Source organism: Varroa jacobsoni, unplaced genomic scaffold (genome assembly GCF_002532875.2).
Source record: "Varroa jacobsoni isolate VJ856 unplaced genomic scaffold, vjacob_1.0 scaffold_1454, whole genome shotgun sequence".
NCBI lineage: Eukaryota > Metazoa > Arthropoda > Arachnida > Mesostigmata > Varroidae > Varroa > Varroa jacobsoni.
In genome coordinates, this window is record NW_019214356.1 from 126,065 (window position 1) to 133,827 (window position 7,763).

General features: G+C 38.7%; 1 long non-coding RNA gene across 1 annotated transcript; it reads left to right on the forward strand.

Annotated features, from left to right (window-relative positions):
* The first annotated feature begins 3,290 nt into the window (after positions 1-3,290).
* LOC147752153 (uncharacterized) lies at positions 3,291-6,744 on the forward strand. Its single transcript, XR_015314887.1, has 2 exons — positions 3,291-4,022; positions 4,927-6,744. It is a non-coding gene; the product is annotated as an uncharacterized LOC147752153 (long non-coding RNA).
* Positions 6,745-7,763: the final 1,019 nt, after the last annotated feature.

Genomic DNA, 7,763 nt, shown 5'->3' on the forward strand with positions numbered 1-7,763 from the left:
ACCGAGCGTCAAGCATGGAGAGCATTGATGGCAGATCGCCTGATTTCTATATAGCAAGTAAATACATATATTCAATGTTCGGTTTCGTTGAAAGTGAAATCATGCTTTGTCTATGTTTAATTCGAGTAGAATTAGGAAATATTCCCTGAGCTTATAGTAGAAATTGGAGTAATAAAAACGCAGTAGTTTCGCATAATAATTATGGTCGCACGAAACAGAGAGACGGTCAATCAGTAACGGTGAGCTGGACCAGTGTTGTTATTGTGATAAGCTTTAACCAGCCATTTTGGTCGAGCCATGCAGTCAACATTGGATCGCTTTTTGGCAGGAAATTTTCAAAAGGAGCTCGATTTGGTCCGTGGAATGGTATGCTAAGTTAGCTAAACGTTGCAAAAATATAAGTTTATAGTTACATACTTCTGCTTCAGGTGTCGCTAAGACAAACGTTACAATAGACAGAGAGAATACGTCGTTGAATAATTCGCAATTCTGGTGTTAGATGAAAATAAAGCTGGCTGGCTTTGTGGTTTTATAATACTTATAAAATATCCATAAGAAAAATATCAGAGTATGATGCAAAGTCCGTTAAATTTGATTTTTACTAGCTATTCAACGATATTGGAGAGCGACTCTTATATAAAATTATAGTGGTAAAGTGCACAATGGGAACAAGAAAAAAAAATATGTATCGTGGATTTATCGTGTGGAGGATTTAATCATATTTCTATTCATTATAATTATATTTGTTCTAACTGGTATGAAATAATGAATGCACTTTTCTAGATCCAACTTAAATGTAAGTTATTCAAATTTTTTGAAGTCTAATGATCAGGATGCCCACTCTTCTAAAAAAAAATTAAAAAAACATAATGGATGGTGAGACACAATCGCTTCGATTCCAGCTCGTTTCTTCCATATGGAGCAAAGGCTATTGTAGACACAACCGTAATCAGTACAATCAAACTTTGATAAATTTAATAAGTTCTTTTTGCAATGAATCTAAATGGTTATGAGGAAATAGGGCAGATCTCTGCTTCGTATCAAACAATCCAACTTTCCAATTGCTTTTCTATTCACTCGGATTTTGTAGAAGATCGCCGCATATATCGCGTTTAAATTCACAAATGCTAGAAGCTGATATGCTATGGAGAATCAGTACAGCCTCTACCAACTCGCCGTCTGTCTAGCCGTCACGCTCGTATTCAGTCAATCAAATTCATCTTTGTTGGTAGTAATCAATCAGTTCAATAACATAATATGCTAATATTAGGAAGCATATGTAGGATCATTTTAACCACTTTGCGTCAGGTAAACCATATGAATCTCGGTGGGCTTATGGAATTCATTTAAGATTTTTTAAAGATTTGCTGGATATCTCAAGGATGGTGTTCGTTTTAGGTTACTTATATCAACTTTCTTCGTATCTGTTTCGTTAGGCTTGTGGAAACCAAGTTTCCGGTGGCATCTATGGTGGAACACGTAGGAGGCAAGGCGAGTGGCGACAGATCCGTTTAACCAGTTAGTTCCTTTCTTGCTCATCACTGTTAGTCATTAGTTCATCACTGTTAATCATTAGTATTTACAGCAAAGAGATCCCCGTCAATATTCGAGTCTCTTCGCTCCCAGTTCCTAAGGCTGGTCTTGAAAATTTCCGTTACAAAGAACTCAATACGATGACCTAGGTTCTTACTCTTCAACTGTACCTGCAACCTTGTAGTGCAAGTGGGCTTCGCGCACTTGGCCGAAGTATAGCCGGAGTTCTACGCTTTGTCCTCCATTTTTAAAACGATCCGTCGCAAAACACAGGCGTCACGAAGGCACAAACATCTTGTATGGCGGGAGACCCGTGGGATCGCCGATGTAGAACGCCGACTATACAGATGGCTAACATAACTCATTGACCCACCCGATCAGCCCCTCAGCTCTAGTAAATCACTTTGCAGAGCTGCTTACGTCAAACATACGATACCACGCGCGATGCGCTTTTTCGCTGCAGCGTGGGAACAAGGGCTCGTAGTACAGCGCGATGTCCTGCAACAAGATTACACGGTACTGGAGCCAATGTTGGATTTCGGAAGCCTAAGTAGCGAAAAGGCTACCGGTCCAGAGACAAGTTGCAACGGTGGGCAGCTTAAATGCGCTGTCGTTCTGGCACTATTTAATCACTGCTTCTATACTTCCAGCCCAGTGTAGAGATGTTACTTTGTTAGTTATCGTTAGAGGAGATAGAAATGTAAAGGTCCCGTTATCATGGCAAGAAACAGCGAAGAAAAGCGTTCGTTATAAACTCTTCTCCAATTTGCTCATTACTGGTCAGCTGTTTAAAAAGCAACAGAATAATATCGCTTATGAAAAGAAAGTTACACGGAGACGACACACAGGATTCTGATGGTCAACATTAATAGAGCGCTGGCGGTGCCGTGCAGTCCGGTATACGCGGTTTTCGTCGATTTCAAGCCAGCCTTAAACATGAACTACGTAAAGTCGGAGAGCTCGAGACAGTCTCAAGCGGATACCTTGTCCCAAGTGATGTCTCGTCCTGGAACACTCTTGAGTGGAAAGACTCTTGACAAAAATACCATTCACCATTGGCAATCTGTTAAACAGAATAGAAGGATAATCATCTCAAAAAATTATTTTGTTATTTAAGCTCGAAAAAGCTCTTGCTAGGAAAACTTTCATGTTAGTTTTGAAGAACAGCAGGCTTTAGCCCGTTCTAAATACGATAGAATAGCCTAAACTTACCGTTTTTGTATTAAGAAAAAGCCGGCATAAGTATTACATAAAGCGAACTGTTGATTATGATAAAAGGAGGCTCATGTAGGTACAGAAATAAAACTAATAACATTGGTTACATACAAATCTACGCTAGCAAGGGGATAAATATTAAGAATCCTACTCATCGATTTATTAATGTTCCTCTTAACAAATCACCTTTCAGGCCAGAGGCCGTCATTTGGGAATGTTGGAACTGCTTCAGTATATTCAGATGACTAATCCTCCCGCCTTTTTACAGAGAAAAATATATGTTGAAGATGAATAGATTGGTGTCTGTTAAGGCCTGCTGTGCTTAAGACACATGTTTCTTGTCGATTCTAGAAGTTCTAGATTTTGCATAGAAGGTGTATGGTCTAAGGCAGAGCTCGATCTAGCCTGCTATTTTTATCTAATCGGTTCTGTGATCATTTCTCTATTAAGGAAAATTAATTAGGTATTGATGATTTTTTAAGCATGGCCGAATAAAGTATTGTTAGGTATGTCGTACTAAGAGTGTCAGTACCTGTCAAACGTTACCACCAACTGGCATTTGGTTTAGTTCAGACCGCCATGCCAATTGCTCCTGCGATCGTTGCCGTTACGCAAATGATTTCCGTGATTGTCGCCGTTGTGGTGGCACCTATTTCTGCATCTTTTGCTTCGGTTTAACATAGGCCCTTGCTATTCTTGCACCTATTTCTAGTGTGACTTTTTTTCTACGAAAACTGTAGTTGAACTTGTTTTTGAACTTGGATTGTTTATGGCCAGTTACATGTCATCGCTTCCGGTTTCGCTCTATGTTAAGGTCGAGGCGTTTAGGAACTAACTACACTGGTTTATGAAAGCCGTCACCGTAGTTATAGGGTCCACAAAGATTCAGTTCATTTGCTTCGGATACTATCGGATATGATCGGAACTTTCTTGAGCTGATGTGGTACCTCCTATTATTGGTAGCGTTTAGGTTTATCACCGATGTTATGGTAGACACCAGCAAAGTGATTTGGTACTTTTTTTACCTGTTCGAGGATATTTCGAAGGAGAGTTAATCCGCAAACTGGACTGAATAACGACGCGTGATATCGTACGAATCCAGTGACTGACGCACCCGTGATCCCGCGTTAACAAGAATTGCTGCTTTTGATAGCTGCTTTTTGATTACGCAAAACAGTGATGCTGCCAGATAGAACGTTTGAAATTTGCCATGGTGATAGCTAGATTGGTACACTCACGATGCTTCATTTGAAGCTCTGAAGTAATATTCTGAGGTAAAGTGAAGTTTTACGAGAAATACCGGCCGATCCTGATTCAAAACACTAAGTGTGTACCATAATGAACTATATATTTAGCTATTGTAGATGCATTGGACTGTGAACGTTAAATGATGTCACATTTATCTATCTAGGTAAATAAATATAAGCGAGCTCGCTAAACAAAGAAATGGACGATAAATAAATACCCACGCCTAAGTAATAAAAAGCTATGAATAAAGTACATACATATATACGAGATAATTTATCCTAATAGTAACTGCATTCATTATCCAATTAAGGATGAAAAAAAAATCAGATATTCGAGCGAACCCATATCATTTTGTGGTGGACTTCTCATCGTTAAATTCATATGATTACTCCATGCGTCGTTCTATGGACAAGAAGACTTTGGGAAGATCTTATATGCATATATAATATATCTCGAATTGTTGGCTGTTGTATGTAATCCTTCAGCTAATTTTTTATGAGCTTCCAAGCCTAATTGGCAGCTGGTCAAGCAGGATAACTAGAAACAGTAACGCTTCTCTAGCCATCGCCTTGCTGATATTCGTGCTCCCATACCAGGCGAACAGAGTCTATCAATGATCTTCTCTAATCCAGTCAGGTACTAACGATGATTCACGAAAAGATTTCACTATCCAGAAAAAAAAATAATTTTGTAGAAAAATGTAATGCACGTTTTCATAAAGAAGTGAAAATTGTAGGATTTAGACAATACTAGCAAAAAGTCAGGTCGAGTTTTGCCGCGCATATGTGACTTACTCCGCCTGATTTGGCTCTGTACCAAGTTAAGAGAGTCGATCGATCAATGGCGACACGGACTCCACTGCAGTAAACAACGAAATGCAAGATATCTAATTTTGACGATACTAGACTAAAATACAAACGAATGTTACAGGAGGAACAAAATGATTGCGAGAGCAAGTCATGGGTACAATACAATATCCCTGATACGATACGGCAATTGAACTGAAGGAATATCCAACAAGCATCACGCGAGTTCTTCGTGCTTTTCTAGTCTGTTTAGAGTTGGTTGAAGTCAGAAGGTATCGGCGCTGTGACTCTCCGCGAGGGCTCTTATCATGAATGACCTACCTGAGCATTGACGAATATGCTTGTACTGGCTCCCATACCGACCTTGTCACTAATGTACTCACGCTTCCGGCCTGAAAAGAAAGAATTCTGTAAATTAAGATTAACGAAAAATATCTATATAACCAGATCAAACTTGACTGAGGCGTCTTCGCGGCTCAGACAGTGGATTCACAGTCAAATCTGAGTCTTTACTACCTGCAACTGATCTGATTGTCTTCGATGTGGGCTGACCGTCAACAGGCGTTTAGGTGCAACAAGAAGTGTCGGCTTTGAAAGGCTTGATTTGCGACGTTCGATTTAGCCGTATACTAAATTATGGACAACAATGCTAACTTCTAAGTGATTGTAACCAAGGTATAGAAATCGCGCATTGAAGGTAGTCTAAAGCAATTCGAAACGCTTATCTTTTCTTCAAAACGTTCTTATTTTAGAATATGGTAAATGTAATATTCTAGGTTTACTAGATACCTGAAGTCGAAGGCACTCGCACCTGCTTGTCGTAATTTATTGTACAGCAGTTAATTGGAAAATAAGGTATCTTGGTACTTCTGACAGTGCTCACTTGTTTCTGATGAAATACACATCTGTAAATAGATAGTGACGTTGAAACGTATGTGTCGATATTAAATACCTTAGCAAGCCCGTTTTCCGTTCTAAGAACCGTTTTACTAATGCTGTTTGGAAAATGAGCCAGGCTTTTGGCGTACGTAGATACAGCACCTGGAAACAGGGTCGAAACCCGCAAGACTTTTTCGGTTTATATGCGAGTGTACAGATTTCCCTCCCCAGGAAATGTATTGCACCTTATAATTTTACGGCGCTTTGCTATCACGAAAGTAGAGGCTAAAAGCATGATGGTAACAATGGAAGATCTGAAACTCTATATTCTGTAAAAAGAACACATTTAAAGGTTACCGATAATCGTGACTATAGCGTGTTTTGAGAAAAATACGTTATTTAAAAATGAGAAAAGTTCATATTAGAAAGACTGAAAGTCACTACGACAGGAGTGAGAACAGAGTATCTTAAGAGACACTGAAACATTTGTTTTACCTAACGGCGGACAAAGCAAGCAGCTGTTGCAGACCTGGCCATGTCTGCGATTGCTGAATGCATACTTCATTTTTAGGCAGCAGACCTTTAATGCTCCTTAAGTTAAGCTGTGAAAAAGTACCTAGACAACAAACAAGCTGGAACTTCGGCAATGAAGGCCGATTCTCGTACTCGTCTAAGGAGATTGTCACTTACCTAGACTGGATCCAAATACAACTACACGATCTCAGCAGATCGTCGTAGGTTCACGAACGCGAGTTGAAACAAGAAAATTGTCGTAAACAATCAAAAAAGCTGGCATCTTGTGGCTGTTGGAAAGGTAAAGCATTTCTTAGAATGTCTGCTCTAAGCACTAGAAGAGGCAACTGCTTTATGGGATCAAAGTACGAGGAGAGTATTCATCTTTATATAAATAAGCACATCACACTCCAGCACCGAGAAAAGCCCATAATTCAATTATCAGCTCTTTAAGCTATCTTCGCCAAGAACTTTATGACTGTCCAATCGATCAGATGATTAAAATATGGATCAACTCTTCTGTTTAATAAATATTACCTTCAAGCCATAAAAGGCCGTAGTGGCCTTCACACTTCTTATGGTCTTTGCCTGGGGGCTAGGTAAACATCCAGCCTTTCCAGTAGGCCATCCAGCCAGTAGGCGAATTACTGTCTGATATGACGCTATGGACTGACGCCTTAACCTTATAATAACGCTAATTGTTTATTTCTAGCTTTTGACTCAGCGGAGTTGAGCGCCCACTACGATATAATGGTATATTATTTAGATTTTATACAATCGTGTAACTGATACAATGATGTGAACAGTTTATAATACGTACACGCAGAGTTGAAATTGGCATAGAATTTATGTTATTTATTTTAGTAGTATTTCGTAGTACTTGCCAACAGGGACGTTTCTTACGGACATATGTATTCATCGTTATCAAAATTTCATTGAGATTTTTTCCTGTCTAAAGTTATTGTGGTTGTTGTTATTATTATTATTTGTAAACTTAATATTTATTGCTTAATAAATAAAAAATATTGTAATTATTGAATAAAGTATAGCTAATATAAGTTATTCTTCTTATGCTTTATTCCAGGTTGTTGAGCTGTCTGACAATCAAAACAACTTTTATCGCTGTTGTACGTCACTTTTCCGTAGTAGCGCAAAAACCGTAGCCTCGTTGTTTCAACCGGAGACAATTTTTTCTATTTTCCTCAGGATTGTTTTAGAGAGAAGTCCCACGAAAAATACTCTTGACTTCATATCTTTGACAAGCATCCTCCTATATTTTCACAACCAAGGGATCATTTCGAATTAGGTAATATTTTATGCAGCATTTGCGTACCGATTTATGCGAATCTTCTTCAGAGGGCAATTAGCTTATACCACGCAAACATTTTAGATCTTCGCATAAGAATGAACATTTATCGCGGATATACATATAGCGTCAGTTAAAGTACCTTAAAAAAGGAAATCTAAATAACTTCTAAAAAGAACAAGTGGATTTTATTAAACCATTTACCTAGAATAACGTCTTCAACATTGCGTGTATGTTATTATATATATTAGATATGAGGCACC